Source organism: Fukomys damarensis, unplaced genomic scaffold (genome assembly GCF_012274545.1).
Source record: "Fukomys damarensis isolate Sample0158 unplaced genomic scaffold, DMR_v1.0_HiC HiC_scaffold_14, whole genome shotgun sequence".
Lineage (NCBI taxonomy): Eukaryota > Metazoa > Chordata > Mammalia > Rodentia > Bathyergidae > Fukomys > Fukomys damarensis.
In genome coordinates, this window is record NW_022900926.1 from 52,836,216 (window position 1) to 52,858,365 (window position 22,150).

Consider the following 22,150-nt stretch of genomic DNA (forward strand, 5'->3'; position numbering starts at 1 on the left):
GGAAGGGGTGAAGGGAGGGCAGGGACAAGGGGAAAAATGAGAACCAAGACCTGTCATGTAAAGGTACAAGATTCCAATAATGAATTTAACTGTACCGTATACCTAAAATGTACCAATAAACTCAATTTAAAAAAAGAGATAGGACAACGTGGGAGGTCTTTAGGTCACTAGGGGTGATCCTGAGAGGGACTGTGGGACCCTAGCCTCTTCCTCTATTTCTTCCTGACCGTGAAGTAAGCAGTTTTTGCTCCATCATGCACCCACATGAAGATATGCTGCCTTGCCACAGGCCCAAAGCAACAGAGATAATAGATCACGGAACGGAGCCTTCAAAACCATAAGCCAAAACAACCTCCATTTCCATGAGTTGATTAGCCCAGGTATTTCATATAGTAATGGAAAGCTAATACATATATCTAACACCTAGGTTAAGCAACCATTGACATTTATTCATCTTAGCAGATTTTGAAATATATATGTGCAATGCATTTTCTGACTCTCTTTAAAGAAAATCACAGATGTCACAATATTTTATACTGAAATACTTCTGCACACATGTCCAAAAATTAAAGACATTTTACTTTGTAACTAAACATAAGTTTTACACCTAACACAATAAACAATAATTTTCTAATTTCAAATATTGAATCCACATTTATATTTCCTTACTTTCTTCACATGATAGATTTTTTTGATGTCAATTTTATATTTAAATGGGTGACATAAGTGTTTTTGAATCTCTTGGACATTGACTAATCTAATTCTTACTTCAAACTATATTTTTCACCCTACCATATTGATTTGGAACCCAAAAATAGCATGTAGGCTTGTATAAATGCACAAGTGAAACGGGACTGATCTATTCAGAAAGGCTAAAGAAAAGAAGGGCTGGGAGTTAGAACCTTATCTTTTCAGGCTGAGAATTTCAAAAAGGTTGTTCTGCTTTTTTTCTAACAGGGAACCCTGGAGAGATTAAATTGATCAGAAAACAAAAATGCTAACAGATGACATTCAATATTTCTTAACACTTCACAGTGGAGTTGGGTATTTTAATGAGATATTAGAAAAAAAAAGGTGAAGCAAAACATTGTGTTTTGGCATCTCTTCTCACCATCCCACAGCAGCCGAGATTCTGTCAGGACCTGGATAACTCCTACCAGACTGCATGCTCTAGGCTCAGATTGTCCTCTTGTGTGTGGCCTGAAGGTGCTGTCTGCAGAGAAAAATGAGAAGCATCTATTTCTACCAGGAGAACTGAAGCAACAGTAAAAGGGAGAAGACTTAGTTATATGAAAAGGATTTGGGACCAAATGATATGCATTTAAAAGTTTTTTAGAATGATCTCCGATTTACAAAACAGGTTATGTAGACTGTTTTTCCAGAACCATGAGAATTATGTGCCAGTCTGATGTTCCATAATCCCTTAATATTTTATTTTCCTATAGTACCATGATAGAATCATCAAAATTAGGAAGTTAACATTGATGAATTACTACCATCTATCACTCAGATCCCATTTACATTTTACCATATTCTATCATAGCAAAAAGATCCAGTTTGAAATCATAGGTGGCCTTTAACTGTTTTCTCTTTAACCTGCTAGCAAAAAAGCCATCATCAGATGAGGCTCCTGGACCCAGTATCTTCAAAACAGTGGGTTAAATACATAACTTCTCCTCTTCCTCCTCTTCTTCCTCCTCCTTCCCCTCTTCATCTTTCTCCTGCTCCTCCTCTTCCTTCCTTTTCTTCAATTAAGTAGCCGCTTCAGGTATTTTACTGCAGGAAAAAAAAAAAAAAAAAAAAAAGGACTAATACAGCCCCCATCCTCTACTTTCAGAGCCAGTAGCACAAGACCATCTTCAAATCAATATTCCTTTCTTTATCTGTCTTTCTCTTTCAACTCTTCATCTGTTGTCACATCTCTTTCTCTGACTCTGTCCTTCTTGTCTTCCTCTTATAAGGGGCCTCATGATTGATTAGATTGTGGTCATCTGGATAATCTAGGATAATTTTCCAGTCTCAAGATCCTTAATTTAACAACTCTTACCAAATACCTTTTGCTGTGTAAGGTAATATATTCACAGGTTTTAGGGATTAAAATGCATACATCTTTAGGGGTTTACTATTTTACCCTCCATAATATGGGTGTATGGTAAATAATATGTACACATACTTTCATTTCTGTATTTATATAAATATATTGAAAACTGTGAATTTACTTGGATGCCTCCACTTAGTCCAAGAACTACAGGATTGATTGTAGGTCTCTCTGCTTCAATATTTTAAATTCTCTTCTCCAACAGTGAGAAAGCTTTTTCTCATTGTCCTTAATAAGTTACTTATTTTCTTAATCTCCTCCATGTAACCAGTCTCCTATTTCAGTTCTTTCCTCTTACCCACAGGAGGGCATCCTACCACTCAGCATGGACTCCCATACTTTACACCATGGGGATGTCCCCTAACTCTAGGGCCACTGTTGCCCCATGCTGAGCAGGCTTCCTGTGTGGACTTTCTTGTCGCCCTGCTGGGACTCCAACATCTAGCTCTGGACTACTGTGGCTTCCCCTCGTAGGCCCAGAGACTGCTTCCCTCTGTTCTACCTAATGATTTTACAACCAGATCATCGAAAGAGCGAAGAGAGGAGACAGAACAGCCCAAGTTTTGGAAATGTGGGATGCTGAGGGGAAGAGGTGGGGATGTGAAGTGGGACTAAGTTCATAATAGAGGACTTGAGGCTAGAAGAAATACAGTTCTTGGTTCTGTTTGCATGTTTGAGGAGTCAACATATTTGTCTAGGCTGAGGAAGCTGCCACCATGCTGGAGCTTCACCAGACCATTTTTTATTAAAAACCATCTTTTCGGCTCTCAGTGTTTTTTCTGCTGATTAAGAACACTGACTCGGCTAAACGAACAAGGGAGCTGATTGTTGATCTGTCTCTTGAAGCAGGAGAGGCTTTTGGTCAAGTGGAGTGGGAGTGTATGACTGAGGTACTTTAAAAAATGAAATTTGGAGATAAGCCTATGAACTGAGATTGAACTTTATTCCAAGTTCATCGAACAGAAATGTTTCAGATCCTCTTAATCTGGAAAAAGCCCTTCACAATTACCCTTTCAATCCTTTATTTTTCTTTAAGATGAAGCTGCTTCTCAAATTATCATTAATCTACCTACTGAAAAGTTTATTCAAAAATAAACTCAAATTTAATGACTTTTGAAGCTGTTTTCTTTCTGAGGGATTGGGAGACTTGGCTGGGGTGCCTTCTCCCTTTCCTGGCACCCAGAGGGGGCGGTGCCTTCCGGTGACTAGGGAGGATAGGACAGGAGCACAAGCTGAGTTTCACCACATGGTTGCACAGAAAGCTGAAGCTTGTGGGTTCTGATCCCAGTACCCTGATTGGCTTCTCAGCAATTTCAGGCAAGTAATTTAATTTTTGCATGTTTGGCCTGCCACCTTCGCTAACAATACTCCTCATTGACTTATCTCATTGGGATGTTGCAAGGGCAATAAGGAAGAGAGTGGTCAAACACTGCGTGTGTACGATGGTCCAAGAAAAGCGAGCCCAGAGACCTCTTAGAATTAGAGGTGATCTTTTCTTTTAGGAATGAGCTATGCTTATAGTGCTGGTATTTGTGGCTGCTTCTGTTTGTTTTATTCATTCAACTCATGCCATTATTAATTATATCTATAATAATATGCTTGCTTTGACTCAGATGAAGTCACCCGCTTCAATATCTTTTGTGTACTTCCTATATGACTGACTCTGTATATTAGCATGAAAAAGCCTCCCAAATTATTGGGAAGTCAGATAATGTCAAATATTTATAAGCATATTCATGCTTATATCAGAACTGCCTCCTCTGAGATATATTTCTTTGAGCAGACACTTTTATCAGAAAAATTGTCTGAGGGAAACTAAGCTTTAGTGAACGATACATCTTAGTTTTTAAGAGGAAGGGCTCCCCATTAGCCTTTTTATAGAAGTATAGTCTCCCTAAAGAATTAATTAATGAATTTCCATACAGTTCTTCCTTGCTAAAAGGAACATTACCCAAAATTTGGCCTGCCCCTTTGCAGTGCCAAGCACAGAGAAAATGAATAACATGCTCAATGTAGGGGTGCTAGGCCAGATTGCACACAGACTGGAAGCTAAACTAAAGGGGATTATTTCATAATCCTGAAAACTCTTCATTTATGTATAGGTGGAAAAAGCTGCATTTCATAGTATACCCACTACAGACAGCCACTGCCTCCCATGACATTATCTTTGAAATTTTAACAGCAAGAAACCTTCATGCTTTTATATCAACCATAGCTGATATCTAAATTCAAAATGCCAAGGGGAAAATGAAAGTCACAAAATAACACTACACATACAAGGGTTTGGCAACTTTGTTTCCAGTTGTTGGCTTTGGCTCTCAGCAGGACTTCTGGATGGCTTCTGTAGGAAAACTTTTTGAGTATATTGGACAGATACAGCAGGCCACATGAAACGTCTATTATTACTTCAATCTTGGCTGCCTCTAGTGCACAGAGCCAGCTGCCTTATTTTCTTGTTCTGTAGTGTGTCATTTCTGAGTATAGCTCCAGTACACAGGGACTTCCCCAGAGCCTGTTTCAGGACCATTACCTCTTAGGACTGAGACTAACCCTAGCATGATCTTTGCAATTCTGCAGCTGCTGCTGTTTCTGGAGGAGAATCAAGCCCAGCCTGGTTTTCCTTTTCTAAAACTGTGTCATAATTAACTGTCAAAGTCTAAGGCATCATCAAGCTCTTAAATCAGAAAATAGATTAAGTGCAGAATTGCAACATGCAAAAGCAGCATGTAAATGTTTCTAATACATAATAGAAAGCCAGAGAGAAAGTTACCAGTTGTCTAGGCAGCTCCCCCACCGAGAACTCAATTTTGTCCCCCAAACCCTACTCTCTCCTCAATGTATGAAGGAAGAATGAGACAGACTAAAGAACTTACTTGGGATTTAAATATAATTTATGGAGCTTCAAGCATTTGAAGTACTACTACTACTTACTACTACTACTACTACTACTACTACTACTACTACTACTACTACTAAAAACCTTTGTATGCTATAACCTTAGGTATTGAAAAAACTCAGGAGGCCAGTGGTCTCACCCAATGATGCTTCTGATCCCTGACCTCCTAGGGAAGAAGAAGCACTTGTCCTTTTTTTCTAGAGTTTGGATCATGTGAAATTCACTCGAGGCTGGAGTGTGCCAGAAGGCTGTCACTGACCTTCTTAGCAATCTTGAACATCTATTCAAGAAGAAGCTTGATTTCAAGGAGAAAGTTGAAAACAACAAATTTTTGTTTCTACTTGTTCATGTACCTAGTCTTGGGAAACGTTAAAAATACTTGCGCATGCCTGTAGTCTCAACATCCTGGGAGACTTAGACAGGAGTAGCATTAGTTTGAGCCTAGCCTAGGCAACAGTGACTTAGCAAGACAGAGACTCAAAATAAAAAATGAAAAAGAGCCAGGGGTGTAGCTTAGTAAAAATGCCCTGAGTTCAATCCTAGTGCCACAAAGAAAAAGAAAAAAAGGAAGGTGAGAGGAGAGAGTAATGATGAAAAAGGAAATGTTTTAGTGGATAGAGAATTGAGCCAAGAAAGGTCAGGAGTCAGGAATGTTTTGACTTTGCCACTGATCATTCATTCGTTCAGTGACCTGAGGCAAATTTTCTCTGTTATTTCAGTACCTGATATTTATATCTATAAAATAAGAATCCTGACATTTATTACACAACTAGTAGGGCCGGTAAATTGAAAGTCTGGGCTTTGGAGGCAGATTACTTGGTTTAATTCCAACTGTATTATTGCTAGCTTTGTGGCTTAGCTTTCCATTCCTGTGACAAAACACCTGACAAAATCAATTTAAAGAAAGAAAAACTTATTTTGGCTCATGGTTCCAGAGGTTTCAGCCCACACTTAGCTGGTTCTGTTGCTTTTAGGCATGTGGCCAGGCAGAAACCTTAAGGCTAAAGGGCTTGGTGTAGGAAAACTGCTCACTTCATGGCAGCCAGGAAGCAGAGAGAGAGAGAGAAAGAGTGGGTCCAGTGACCAAATATAGTCCCTAAGGTCATGCTCCTATAATCTACTCCTTTCAACTAGGCCCCACATCCTGTTTCCATAACTTGTTAATCATGCCATCAAAGTATGATCTCATCAATGGATGAATCCACTTAATAAAGTTAAAGCCCTCACTATAAGTCACTTCCTGAAAAACCAATGAGCTGGCAACTAAACCTTCAATATGTGAGTTTTGCAGGACATTTTATATCCAAACCATAATACTATGTGACTTTGGGCAAGTTACTTATTGTTATGCCACAGTTTCCTCATCTGTCAAAATAATAATAGTATGTACTTTATGGGACTGTTGTGAGGAAAACATATGATGATATAGTTAAAAGGCCTAAAACCCAGCACCCAGTAAGTATTAGGATTAGTGTAATTTCACTAGTTTGCAGTTAGTACTGGTAATATTATATCCCAGTCTGGGATGCTTAAGTCCAAAGAAGTCAAGACATCAGCATGAATAGAAGTTTACCTTGAGTCTAGTTTCTCTTTTTTTTTAAAAAACAGCAAGTTTATACAAGAGCCAAGATTTCAAGAACTTTTACAGATATGGATTCATGGAAATATTTCACAACTACCTTTGTGTGATGTCAACAAACATTTGAGGAGGATGCAGAGTGAGATGAGGTCATGGAGCAAACTGGGAGGTCCTTGCCTCTGTCACCACATCCAAGGCTAAGCCAGGGCATTTGCAGGATCCTCAGCAGCATTCTCAGAGCAATTATTTGGCCTTTGGAGTCTATAAACATTAATTAGTTGTTTGGGCGAGGTATTGGCTATGTCACTCTTTGGGCTGGGTTAAATGAGTTACAAATAAACAAATGCTTAGAGATGATGCATCCCAAGATATTAATTTACAAAGAAGGTGATACCCAAAGCAGTGGAGATTGGCAGGAAGTCAGGGGCAGTGTCGGTTTGATTTTGGTCTTATCTTCTGCCAACTAGCCTTTCTCTATCTCTTCAGGCTACTTTTCTGCCATTTTTCTTCATGGCCCATTCACTCTGTGCAGCTCTGCCTTTCCAAGCTCCCATGGCTATTCTGTACTCAGACTTTTACCCATGTTGGCTCTCTTGGAAAGCTTCCTTTTCTCAGCCTGTTATTATATTTTACTCATTCTTTAAGGTCTTAAGCACAAGCTTCCCTCCTCATACATGTCTTCCTGCCCTGCTGTGTTTACAGTTTCATTTACAAGAATTATATTAATAAAGATAAGACTTTCATTTCTTTGTTATGGCCAGATCATCATGTCCTTGCAGGTGGTGAACAATGTTTCTGTAAGCCCCTTTTTGCACATTTTTTGAATGCCTACAATGTGAAACATCTGTGGCTAGTACGCAAATATAGTGGGATATAATTCCCATTCATATATATTTTTTTGAATGAGATGAAGATGTTAAGTTACTCATTTAAGAACCCATGGCTACTGACAGCAGTGGGGTCTAAGTCTGGAGTAATTCTTTTTCCAACTTTTAGAGAATCTCATGTCTTGAATCTGAAAAAATTGTTAGTAGGAGAGGTAAGAAGGCCTTATTGAGTCTGAGAGAGTAGACTTAGTTACTAGGTTTAGTGTGTAGTTAGAGGGGGATGTGTGTGTGTGTGTTGCAGGGGGATGTTTGGAACTGAGGACACAAAGGAATATAAAGTCAAACAGAGTCCTCACAGATGACCAGAGGTGTTATGGCTTGTGTCTAGATGTTGCCCCAAAGACTCATTGTCATAGGTGGGGCTTTTTCAAAGGTGGCTGGATCTAGACTGTGTAATGCTAGAATTGATTCATGGTATGCTAGGCTCAAGGGCACCCATTAAGGGTGTGAGTGTTACCCACCCTAAGTAGTCTGGATAATACATAAGGGACAGAAAGAGCTGTAGTTTCCCCTTGTTGCTTTTGCTACCTCTGGCTGTCTGCCATGCCACCTTGCTGTGAAGCCAGCTGATTATGGATTGAAACGTGTATAAATTGTGAGCTAAATAAATGGTTCTCTCCTTAACTTTAGATATCAGGTATTTTTTCTCAGCAATGAAAGTAACTAAGATAAGAGGGAAATGGGACTTGGGAGGTGGCAAAGGCCAGACCTCTCTGATCTCCTCTGTTGTGAGTAATCTTGACTAAACTTGGGCTGAGTTGGGGTGTGGCCTGGTTCCAGGGTGAGTTTTCTCAAATTGCTGAGTGAGGAGAGTTAGGGGATCAACACAAGATCTGCCTTTAGGAGTGGAAGAGGCCACACTCGGTGGTTCCTTTAGCCACTGAGCCCAAATGCTGAGAAGAGGCCAAGACCAGAAGGTGAAACTGATGTCAGGAGCTAGTGTCAAGACACTAGGATGGAGTGGAAAGTCAGAGCAAGTGTGAAAACAGATCTTTGGCCAAGATACGTCTGAACAGAGCAGAACAGAGCAGTGCACAGGAGCTTGTCTGAAATGGTTTCAAAGGACAAGGATTGACCTATGCGGCTTACAGTCACAAGACTTGGAAAGAAAGGAAAACAAGGGACCTTAGATAATCAAATTAAGGGGACAGTTTTTCTACTAATTTTTATTGGTACATTTTAAATACACATAATGATAACAAATTTGTACCTGTATGTGATAAATTTTGATTCTTTTTTCCCCAATCCCTTCCCTTCAACCCTTCTTCCCCTCCTGTTTACAAAAGCTTTATTTCCATGTTTCCTTTATTCTCTTCTTTTTTCCCTTTTCCCTTCTTTTCTTTCCTCCTCCCAAAAAGGACAATTTTTTTAAAAAAGATCTTTCATTCCTTTGATGTCAGAGTAAACTGTACAAGTGGGAGGAGGGGAAGTGAGAAGTCGGACTGTTTGTGGTGAATCAATTAAGAGTCTCTGAAGAGTTGATTCTTTGGGAGTAGAAGAGAGACAAGTAAACTGCTGTGTCCCTAAAATATCTTAGAATGGAATGCAGTATGTCTAAGAGGAGCTGTATTAGATTCTCTGGAAGTTTCATGGCTGTCCCTGAGAGGGCTTTTGCAGACAGGCTGAGGGATATTTTGGGCATTGTGATTCCTTTTTTCCACAAATATTTCTCTACTTACTCATGACTAATTCTCTGTCATGTACATACCATTGTGCGCAGTATTTCTGTGGGCACTGGAAATAGTGGGAACCAAGGCACCAAGGTCTCTGCATATGTAGTGACATATTATAGCTAACGAGACAGGTGAGCACCCAAATGAAGGCACAAGTTTGGAAAGTGAGTGTTGGGAGAGATAACAGAGGACATAATTTAGATCAGGGTGAGAGAGGAGGCCTCTTAAAAGAATTGGTATCTAGGGCCGGGAAATTAGTTCAGTGGCAACTTGCCTGCCTTGAAAATGAAAGGTCCTGAGTTTGATTTCTGGTACCAAAAAAAAAAAAAAAAAAAAAAAAAAAAAAAAAGAAAGAAAGAAAAGAAAAGAATAGAAAAAAGAAATGATATTTAAACTGAGAACTCATGAATAGGGGTTAATCAGGCAAAACACAAGGGAAGAGCGCTGATTATTGAGAGGATAGAATGTACAAAGTCTCTCAGGAAATAAGTTGTAGTTTTGAGAGAAATAAGGGACAGTGTAATGGAATCCAGTTAGCAAGGGAGATGTGGGCTGGAGAAACAGGCCTGGTTCTGCAATGCCTTATAGATTTTGCATTTTAATTTATGTTCAAAGAGGAGGCAGTGGAGACTGTTAAGACAAGGGAATGACAAAAATCATGGATGTTTTAGCTCTGGTTGTTGCATGGTGAGTGGAACGGAGAGGTAGAAACAAGAAGGACCCTTTGAGAAGCTACTGGGGGAATCCAGGTAAGAAAAGAGCATATTCAAAGCAGTAGTGGCAGTGAACATGGAAGGTTGACAAGAGAGGCAGGTTACGCCATATTTCAAGGTGAAGCTAGAACCCAGAGGACTTCATGGATAAAATTTCTGAAAGTAAAACAACTCTCCAGAATTACATGGGATATAGAATCATACACATAAAATTTGTTTTGATGCTAAAGTTCCAATAAAGTGCTGAATTTTTTCAACATCCATCGACAGAGAAAGCGAATTCTTTGTCATTTGATAATCACGAGGTTATGAGCAGTCAAATCTGAAATTGTGTGCTTTATAGTTTTAAAGCAAATGTTCTGTTAGCTGCAATCATTGTCTGCTCCAGTTATATTTGTTCATGTCAGACTGCATGCTGGATGAATTTCACCAGATATGAGTCTCCTTAGTAAGAAAGGGTCACAAAGGGAGAGTGAGACTGTTATGAGAGCTGAAATGAAGACAATGTATACATACAGCACAGGGCTGACAGAGACTGTACCCCACCAGGCTTGCTGGATGCCACATAAATCCATGCTTTGAGAATTTCTCCTTAGAAAAATATCCCTTCTTTCTGGAAAAGTAGGTTACTGCAAATTTCATATGTAATAAAAGAACGAATACAAATATGTAGATAGTCTTAGATTTCAGAGAATTTAAAAAGCAAGAATATTAAGGGAGGGTGGGGACAAGGGGAAAAAATGAGAACCAAGACCTGGCATGTAAAGGTACAAGATCCCAGTAATGAATGTAACTGTACTGTCTACCTAGAATGTACCAATAAATTCAATTAAAAAAAAAAAAGACCTATGATGGCCAGGCATAGTGGCAAATGCCTGTAATCACAGTCGGGAGACTAAGGTAGGATTGTTGTGAGTTTGAGGCAAGTCTGGGCCATATAGTGAGTTCAAAGCAAGCCTCAACTACATATAGAAACCCTGTCTGAAAAAAAAAATTAAAAATAAAACATAAAAGACCTACAAAGAAGTCCAGTTTAAATATGGACAGAGATGTCCCATGGATGAAACATATTTTAAATATATCCTGTTGAAGCTGTACCTTTGAGAAAGTAGAAGAAGAACAAAGCAACAAACCAAAAATACACTTTTTTCTCCTTCCAGTTACTTTCTCCTATCCTAGCAGCAATCCCAGAAACATTTTCAAGAAGAAGAGCTGCAAGGCAGTTCTATCCTTTTTTTTCCCTCCTCCCCATTTCTTCCCCTTTGGATCTCTCAAAGAACCAGTGTCAGCAAAGAAACAACCTGGAAGAGAATTCTGCGGGAGTCTCTGATTTGATCTTTGGATACGTAGCATGTGGAAGCATTTTGCTTTTCCCTAATTCAGTGTTGGGATGGCTGCAGACCAAAGTGAGAGGAATTCTAAGAGAGCACAAAATATAAATACCTTTGCCTTGTCTCTTTTAGAGTGTAGTCAGAGATCTTGCAGTAGGGCTCCATCACAAACATATCTGAAAGATGAGCAGGGCCCCAGGGAATCCTCAATGTCCCTAAAAGACACACAGAGAGCACTTTCTAAAGCCCCAAATAGAAAAGGAGGGAAGAGAGAAGAAAGAAAGAGAATGGGAAGGGGAGCCCAGGAGAAGCAAGCTAAAGCAATGTGTGGCTGGCATTATTCATTTTTTTCCAGTCTATCTGGATCTCAGTGGTCCTGTCTAATGAAGGAAGTAACCCAACTCCTCCCTAGATGTCTCTTCCAATTTTAACAACAGCAAGAATCATGATCAGAAAAGAAAAAAAAAAATGGAAAGCTTAGTTGACTAAGCTAGTCGAGTCAATTAGTATTATGAGTCTTTTGTACCGTTTAAGAAAAAAAAATAACCCTTTCTCATTTAGTCTGGTGCAATAGAAGGAAAGAGTCTATTTCTCTGAGTTAGGAAAATTCTGCTTCTAACTTATCAGCTGTGTGAACTGGAGCAAGTTCTTGCTCGGATGTAAGTTCCATGAACTAGGATTCACTGATGAATCAGCCCACAGTAGGCAGTCCATAAGTACTTGTGAAATGGATGAAGTCATTTATATTTTTGGAACCTTCATTTGTTCATATTAAAGAAGGAAATGTAGTACCTCAAAGGGTTGTCATGAAATGGATGAATGCTGTTATAAAATACCTGACCAAAGAAGACAGTCTGTTTAGAGAGAACCTTGGAATAACTTCAGTTGTATTCTTGCCTCTAGGCATGGTTTGTTCTTGACTCCCTTTTTCTCTTTTAAGTTTTGTATTTTAGCTTGCATTTACCAATTTTCTCATGAACCTTTTGTCGCTCTGAACTAGCATCACCTGTATAGAGATTTTTGATCTATTGAAGAAGGCAGGCGATTCTTCATTAAAAAATATCAGCACCACAGCAGAATCCTGCCAAATGTGCTGCCACTGGCCTACCTCTTAATGATGCACTGTAAGAAAATTCACATGGAAATAAAGTGTATTGTTTTTTTGGGGGGACTTTTACCCATCTAAATAAATGCTTCTGAACAAACAAGCTCCCCTAGTCATGTCCTTTTCTCTCCCCAGTAAATTTCTGTTTTCTGGCAACCCTAAGCTGTTCTTAGTTCCTGAATAAATCACAATTTTCTGGACCTCTATCATTCCCATGTTTGTTTCATCTGCCTATACTTCCTGTCATCATGCCCTGTCCTTCACGTCTTATTTTTCATATTATTGCAGCACTGGGGATTGAACCCAGAGTCTCACACATGCCAGGCAAGTGCTCCACCACTAAGCTACATCCCCAGTCTTTCATAGTATGACCCCATAACTCTCTGTGCTTCCTCTTTCATCACACTAATCACACTCATTATTATTTCATGACTCTCTTCCCTATGCTATGAGCCTCATAGTGGCAGAATCTGATTTGTTCACCATCCTGTCCTCAGTGCATGGCAGAAAGTAAATACTGTGAGGTTTTTGTTGAATTAAAAGTGAACAAACTTGGCCCAGGGATTTAGTTCAGTGATTCTGTTGCCTGCCTGGCAAGTGCAAGGACTCATGTTCAATCCCCAATACAAAAAAAAAAAAATGAACAACCTAAATGAGTATCTTTAAATGATTGCATACTGGAAGTGATCTGAAAGCTACAGTGGTAATATTTTTCCAACAGAAGGCAAAAATTATTACCTGGTAAAGAATTTTTTTTTCAATTTGTCAAATTATTTATATGAAAATTCTAATAAAATGGAAAATTCAAGGATATTTAGTTGTATATATAATCATTTGCCTTTATTACAAATATTAAAACTATTTGACATTATGATGATCAATAAATATATCATATGAATGCTTCTTACACTTACAGTAATCATAGAGATTTATACAACAAAAGCCCATATAGTGGGTTGATATTTTTTAAACGTTAATTAAGACTTTTTTTAAATTCTGGTTCTTACTCCTACATTGCCTCACAACCCTTGACTTTAGAGCCATTCTGTAGGTTCAAATCCATTCTTTATCATTTACTTAGATTGATTTAGGCCGGGGATTTAGCTCAGTGGTTCGGTGGCCTGCCTTGCAAGCTCAAGGACCCGAGTTCAATCCCCGGTACTAAAAAACAAAACAAAACAAAACAAAAAAAACTTATGATTGATTTTAAGCAAATTACTTAAACTCTCTATGCCACATTTTCATGATTTGTAAACTGGGGTAATGGTGGTACCTCTTTAATAGGACTATTCTAAAAATTTACTGAGATAATACCCATAAAATTGTTAAAATGTTGCTTGGCACATAGCTCTCAATAAATGCTATCTTACTGCTACCCTACTGCTGAGAGAGAGAGAGAGAGAGAGAGAGAGAGAGAGAGGAAAGCAGGGATGCCTGAAAACAAAGTTATTCATTGCCTATCTGAATTTTAAAACATATTTAAAAGCCTGTAATAGGATAACATCAGCAAAAATGGTAGAGTAAGGAAGGACCTATGAGAATTCTTCTCTCCATGAAAGCAAGAAAACTGGAAAAGAGTGTCAGAATAAACTTTATTTTTGGAACTCTGGAAATAAATCAAAACCTTGCAATAATCCAGGTAGCATTTATTAAAAAAGACAGTGGAATTTCATAAGAGTAGTGAGCTTTGTAGCATTTTAATGTGCTCTATTTCCATCCTATACTCCTCCGCTTCTAAATAGCTTGACAACCAACAGGATCGTTGCTTTTCCCAAGCTTTATTTCCAGAGAACTTTCTTTATCTGACCTGTATGTAGTCCTCTGGAAGACCTATTTACAAGACTGTCTTTATTTAACCTACCTTGGAGCAAATCCACAGAGCAAGATAACTTTTTCCCTGAGATGGTGTTTGTTGAAAATATTTACATGGTAAACATTTAACCTTATGGCTGCCTGACGTGGTGGCTTATAGTTGGAATAAACACTAGGCTAGCCAAAAGCTTTATGGATGGAACTGAGGGGTAAAAAGCTATAGGGATTTAAATAACTCTGACATATTCCTAGAAATTTACAAGGCCATGTGCATATGCAGTGCTATGTGTACTATGCTCAGAAAGGACCTGGAAAAACCATGAGCTCTCATTACCGATTGCAATTGAGAGTCTCCAGATAGTGAGGGTGAAGTTATTGACTGGTTGACTAACTGCCCCCACCCCTGTCACCTATGCATAGAAGGCCTTACCAGACTGGGAGTTTTATTGGTTCCAGAAGTTTCCAATTACTAAGCTAATTGATCTGACGGTGTCTGTTTAATAGCATTATTCTGGAGATTCACTGAGACAATACATATAAAATTGTTAAAATGGTGCTTGATACATAGCTCTCAATAAATGCTACCTTATCACTACTGCTATGTGTGACTCTAGAGGCTAGATTGTCTAGGCTCAAAACCATTCTCTACTTAGTTATGATTGATTTTAAGCAAATTCTTAAACTCTCTATCCCACATTTTCATTATGTGTAAGCTACACATGGAAAGAATACAAATTTTTTAATTAGTTCAGATTTATCATTAAACAATAGTAAACTAACAATAAGGGAAAGAACAATGTACAGGGTTGCCGCATTTTTGTCTTTTATTTTATTTGTATTTTATGTCTGTTTTCAACAAAGTTTTTATGCTTTCAAGCAAAGAAGAAAGTATTGTCCATATATAAGAAGAAAAATCAATAGAAAATCTCCCTAAAGATGCTCAGATATCATTTCCTAGATAAAAACTTTAAAGTAGCTACTTCAAAGTATACTCAAAAAACTAAAAAAAAAAAGTAGGAGAATGATATTTCACCAAGTACAGAATATCCAGAAAGAGACAGAGAGTTATAATTGATAATGAAAAAGAGCTGCACCAGAAGCAGAACCTTTATCCAGAGACCCACCATACCATCATAAGTGTGCACACGTCTTAGGGAGCAGCTGTGTGGGCCAGAGTGGTGCAGCTACAGGCAGATCCCAGCCAGGGACCTGCCCCGACCACAGAGGCACAGGCACAAGTGCCCAAGTCACAGGCACACCTAGAAAAGAGTTGCACAGGTGCGCAAGCTTCATCCAGAGGTGCGCCATACCATCAGCCACAGCCAAGGGCCCACCAGCAAAAGAACTACACAGATGCACAAGCAACAGCCAGAGGCTCAACCCAATACCATTGATAAGTGCCTGGAGACAGTAGGCAGAAGCCTACACAGACAACAGGAACTGGGATGCACAGCCCCCAGCCAAAGGCCCCCCAGACAACAGCTACATAGGGCCCCAGCAAGAGGCAAACCTAGACAGCATCCAAAGTGTGCACAGGACCCAGCCAGAAGCCTGCCAAGACAACAGGTCACCTCAGGGATGTAGAAGGCCACCATTCTAAACCCAGATATTGGTGTACTGAAGAGCAGCAGAGTAAAGGTTGCTCAGTGGCTTGCTGAGAATTGAAGACCACTGGGTCAGCAAAAAGTTACCTCAGCAAAGGCATAGCAGCCGCATCTGTTGAAATGAGAAGACATGGAAATAAATCTCAAAACCAGACTTCCAGATCACCTAAGGCAACCCAAAAGGGCAATGAGATGGAACAATCTGATACTCAACCACCTGGACTCCCTGAACTGGCAACAAAAGAAGACCTGGAAAAAAAGGAAGTCAGAAATAATTTCTCAGATAACAGCAGAAATTGTGCCCATAGTACAAGACATGATTAATAAATCTAGAGCAGACATAGGTTTAAAAAAAATAGAAGAACTGATGAACATGATGGAATCCCAACATAGGAAACAAATGGAATCCATAAAACAGATGCAAACAGATTTCCAGAAGATTAAAAACTCAAATGAAAGTTTACACAGCAGAATGAGCCAATGCAAGGACAGAATTTCAGATATAGAAGATAGGATTGCAATTAGTGACCAGGAAAAGAAAAATATTTTAAAAATATTAAGGAACCTCAAGAGATCAATCCAGCAGCTTCTAGACAATTCAAGGAAGAATAACATAAGACTGACCAGAGTCAATGAAGAAACAGGAGAGCATGCAGATGACATGAGAAAACGGTTCACAGAAAGTAATGGCAGAAAACTTTCCAAATAGGGGAAAAGAACTTGATATACAGATAAGTGAGGAATATAGGACCCCAACTAGCTGTGATAAAAAAAAAATCTACACATAGAAATAGTGAAGATTCCAGAAATTCAACAGAAGAACAAAATTCTACAAGCAGTTTGAGAAAATAAACAAATCACACACAAAGGGAAGCCCATCAAATCACAGCAGACTTCTCAACACAAACTCACAAGGCAAGAAGAGATTGGAGTGATACATTTCAATCCCTAAAGGAAAACAGCCTCCATCCCAGAATGATGTATCCTGCAAAACGATCTTTCAAAATTGATAGAGAAATAAGATACTTGCATGACAAAGAGCACCTAAGGAACTTCATGAATACCAAAGCAGCACTCCAAAATATTTTAGACAATATCCTAGGAAAAGACAATGAGGATCACAACCCAGTAAGCCCATCAGAATGAATCCATCAGGCATGATAAGAAATTAAATGCCAAGGGGGAGAACCCAACAAAAAGAAAAAGTCAATACCTATCAGTTATAACCATCAATGTTAATGGTCTCAATTCACCAATCAAAAGACATAGACTGGCAGAATGAGTCAAGAAGCAAGATCTAACAGTAGGCTGCATACAAGAAACACAATTTAAAAAGAAACTCATAGACTGAAAGTTAAAGGTTGGAAAACAATAATCCATGTGACAGGACCCCCACACACACACCAAAGCAGAGTAGCTATCCTCTTTGCAGATCAAGTGGATTTCAAACCAATACTGATTAAGAGAGACAAAGAAGGACACTACATCCTTGTAAAGGGAACAATCCAAGAGAAAGAGATGAAATCATAAATCTATATGCACCAAACACTAGTGCACCCAACTATATAAAACAAATACTAACAGATATGAAAAATCATATAAGCACTAATACAATAGTAGTGGGGGACCTCACATTTTTTTCAGCTGCACGTGGATTGTTCTCCAAAATAGACCACATATTTGCTCATAAAACATGCTTAAGTAAGTGCAAAGGAATTGAAGTTATCCCCTGTATTTTATCAGACCACAGTGCAATGAAATTGGGGATCAATAGCAAAAGAAAGTGCAATAATTTTATGTACACATGGAAATTGAACAACACACTTCTGAATAACCCATGGGTCATAGAGGAAATTAAAGAAGAAGTCAGAAAGTTCGTACAATTAAATGACAATGACAATACAACATATCAGAATCTATGGTACTCAATGAAAGCAGTCTTATGAGGGAAATTCATAGCAGTGAAAATTCATATTAGGAAAACAGAGCGAGCTCAAATACACAACCTGATGCTGAACCTCAAGCTTCTAGAAAAAGAAAACCAGGAAAAACCCAAAGCTCATACAAAGGAGGAAATTACAAAGATCAAGGCAGAAATTAATGCAATGTAGACTAAGAGAACAATACAAAAAACCAATGAAGCCAAGAGTTGGTTCTTTGAAAGGATAAACAAAATTGACAAACCCTTAGCCAACCTTATCAAAAAAAGGAAAGAAAAGCCCCAAATGCATGTAATTAGGAATGGAAAGGGTGAAATTGCAATGGACCCAGCAGATATCCAGAGGATCATCAATACCTACTTTGAGAACCTATACACCAATAAGATGGAAAATACAGAAGAAATGGACAAATTCCTAGATACATAAGAATTACCAAAGTTGAATGAAGATGGCTTAAACATTCTAAAAGACCCAGGATCAATCAATGAAATTGAAAACATAATTAAAACTTACCAACTAAGAAAAGTCTGGGTCCTGATGGTTTCACTGCTGAATTCTACAAGACATTTAGAGAGGAACTACTGCCACTACTATTTAAACTCTTCAAAGAAATTGAAATGTAAGTGATACTCCCAAATTCATTCCTGGAAGCAAGCATTCCTAAAACAGAGAAAGACCCAACTGAAAAAGAACTACAGGCCAATCTCACTAATGAACATAGATACAAAAATCCTTAATAAGATACTTGCAGATAGAATGCAGAAGATCATCAAGAAGATCATACACTCTGACCAAGAGAGATTCATCCCAGGGATGCAGCGATAGTTCAACATACGCCAATCAATAAATGTTATACACTAAGTTAATTTAGGCAAGGACAAAAACCATATGATCATTTCAATAGATACAGAAAAAGCATTTGACAAAATCCAACATGCATTAATTTTATTTTTTATTTTTATTTTTTGGTACCAGAGATTGAACTCAGGCCCTTGCAATTGCAAGGCAGGTGGCAGAACCATTGAGCCAAATTCCTGGCCCCAACATGCATTCATGATAAAAACCCTCCAAAGTATTGGAATAGACAGTCTCTACCTCAATCTGATAAAAGCCGTCTATGAAAAACCAACAGCCAAAATCATACTAAATGGTCAAAATGTGAAATCCTTCACAATAAAATGAGGAACAAGACAAAGAGGTCCACTATCACCACTCCTGTTCAATATAGTTTTGGAAATATTAGCCAAAGCAATTAGACAAGACAAAGAAATAAAAGGAATAAAGACAGGAAATGAAGAAGTCAAATTGTAATTGTTTGCAGATGACATGATACTCTATTTAGAAGACCCCAAGAACTCCACCAAAAGTCTTCTACACTTAACCAAATTCAGCAAAGTAGCTGGATACAAGGTCAACACAGAAAAATTATCAGCTTTCCTGTACACAAAAAACAGACTTACCGAGAGAGAAATGGGACAAACAATTCCTTTCACAATAGCATCCAAAAAATTGAAATCCACCTAACAAAAGACATCAAAGACCTCTACTCTGAAAACTACAATACTCTGAAAAATGAGATTGAAGAGGATATCAGAAAATGGAAAGACATCGTTTGTTCCTGTGTAGGAAGAACCAACATAGTGAAAATGGCCATACTTCTAAAACTGCCACATAGATTAAATAAATGCAAGCCCAATTGAAATCCCAGCAGCATACTTCACAGACCTTGATAAAACAATACAAAGATTAATTTGGAACATGAAGAGACTTAGCAAAAACAATTCTAGGCAATAAAGAGAAGGTAGGGGGTACCACAATGCCCGACTTAAAAGTATTTTTCAAAGCTACTGTGAGAAAAACGGGATGGTACTGGAAAGGAAACAGTCCCACAGACCAATGGAACAGATGAGAAGCAGAAACAACTCCAGACACACTGAGCCCCTTCATTTTTGAAAAAGGAGCCAACCACCCTCACTGGAGGAATGAGAGCCTTTTTAATAAATGATGCTGGGAAAACTGGGTTTCAACTTCCCAAAGATTAAAACTAGAACTATATCTCTCACCATGCACTAAACTAAAATTGAAATGGATTAACTATCTACATATTAAAGCAGGAACACTAAACCGACTGGAAGAGAGTTTAGGTAGAACTCTTGAAGATATCAGCATAGGAAAATACTTTATGAACAAATCCTCAGTAGCATGGGAACTAGCACAAAGAATCAACAATTGGGATCTCATCTTTTTAAAAAGCTTCTGCATTCCAGAGAAATCACAAGCAGAGCTAAGAGACAACCTGCATTGTGGGAAAAAATTTTTACCAGCTGTTCCTCAGACAAAGGTCTATTATCTGGAATACATAAAGAAGTAAAAAAGAAATCAAACCTCCCAAATATAAAGACCCAATTCAAAAATGAGCATCTGAAATGAACAGACACTTCTCAGACAAAGAAGTAGAAATAGCAAATAAACATGTAACAAAATGTTCAACATCACCAGGCATTCAAGAGATGCAGATGAAAACAACACTGAGATTTCACCTCACCCCAGAAAGAATAGCTGCTATCAAGAAATCAACCAGTAACAAATGCTGGTGGGGTGGTGGGGATATAGGAATCCTTCTTCATTATTGGTGGGAGTGCAGACTGGTGGAAATCAATATGGAGATACCTCAAACAACTAGGATTAGAAGTCCCATTTGACCTAGCTATTTCTTTGCTAGGTATCTTCCCAAAATAATTAAAAAATCATACCACAGTGATATATGCTCACCCATGTTTATAGTGACACAGTTTGTAATAGCTAAAACTTGGAAACAGCCCAATTGCCCATCAACTAGAAACTGTATAAAGAAGGTGTGATTTTTTTAATACTCAGACATAAAGAATGAGAAGTGAGAGATATTTATAGCTAAATGAATGTGCACTGAGGCCATACTCTTAAGTGAAATTAATAAATCACAATATGTAAATACCAAATGGCTTTTCTGGTGTGCAAAACTGAAAGTGTAAATAGGGATCAAAATGTGTAATTGATATTGTGTTATAGGAAGAAAAGGGCTAAAAGAATAGAGGCTATGGGAGGGGTAGGGGAAAGGTAAAAAGAGAAAAGAAAATATGTGAAAAGGAAAAACATGGAAACAATGTTTTATGTAAATAGGGAAGGGTGGAGGGGCTGAAGAGAGGGCTGGGGAATGGGGAAAAGTAAGAACCAAGATAAGTCATGTAAAGGATTCTAATGATTAATGTAGCTGTATTGTATACCTAAAATGTACCAATAAATTTAATAAGGATAAAAAAAGAACTCTTGCAGACATGGTGCGGGAAAAGATTTTATGAACAAAACCTCGGTTGCCTGTGAACTAACACCAACAATCAACAAGTGGGATGTCTTCTTATTAAAAGCTTCTGCACAGCAAGAGAAACAACCAATAGTGTGAAAAGATATCCCACCATGCGGGAAAAACTTTTACCAGCTCTTCCTCAAAGGTCTACTATCTAGAATATATAAAAAATTTAAAAAGGTCAGACCTCCTAAATTTACAGACCCAATTCAAAAATTGGGCATCTGAAATGATCAGACATTTCTCAGATAGCTGGGCATAGTGGTGCATGCCTATAATCCCAGCACTCGGGAGGCTGAGGCAGGGGGATCGTTGTAAGTTCTAGACCAGCCTGGTCTACACAGTGAGTTCCAGGTCAGTCTCAACTACACAGTGAGACCCTGTCTCAAAAAACCAAAAAACAAAACAAAACAGACATTTCTCAGATGAAGAAGTAGAAATAGCAAATAAACATGTTAAAAATATTCAACATCATTGGTCATTTGAGAGATGCAAATGAAAACAACACTGAGATTCCACCTCACTCCAGAAAGAATGGCTGCTATCATGAAATCAACCAATAACAAATGATGGTGGGGCTGTGGGGAAAGAGAAATCCTGCTCCACTGCTGGTGGGAGTGCAGACTGGTGCAACCACTATGGAAAACAATATGGAGATACCTCAAAGAATTAGAATTGGAGGTTCCATTTGACCCAGCTATCCTAGGTATCCCCCTACTGGTTATCTTCCCCAAAGAATTAAAGAATTGCACCAAAGTGATACATGTGTACCCATGTTCATAGCAGCACAATATGAAATATCTAAAACTTGGAAGCAGACCAATTTTCCATCAGCAGGAGCCTGGATAAAGAAAATGCTCTTTAAAAAAATGGAGTAATACTCAGCCGTCAAGAATGAGAATCTAGAGACATTTATAGCTAAATGGATGCACTTTGAGGGTATACTCTTAAGTGAAATAAATAGGACACACGTGTAAATACTGAATAGTTTTTCTAGTGTGAGAAACTGAAAGTGTAAATAAGGACTAAAAAGTATAACAGATAATGTAAAACAGGAAGAAATGGTGCAAAGGGGAAGGGGAAGTAGAAAAGAAAGAAAAGAAAGATGGGAATGGAATTCACATGAGAAAAAGGAAAAAGGAAACAAAGTCTTTATAGATAGGGAGGGA

General features: G+C 38.4%; 1 long non-coding RNA gene across 1 annotated transcript in view; it reads right to left on the reverse strand.

Moving 5' to 3' along the window:
- Positions 1 to 1,069: 1,069 nt before the first annotated feature.
- Positions 1,070 to 22,150, reverse strand: part of LOC104868490 — a 284,470-nt gene continuing 263,389 nt past the window's right edge. The window contains exon 3 of the long non-coding RNA XR_782031.2: positions 1,070 to 1,213. This is a non-coding gene — a long non-coding RNA (uncharacterized LOC104868490). The remainder of the gene's footprint in view (positions 1,214 to 22,150) is intronic.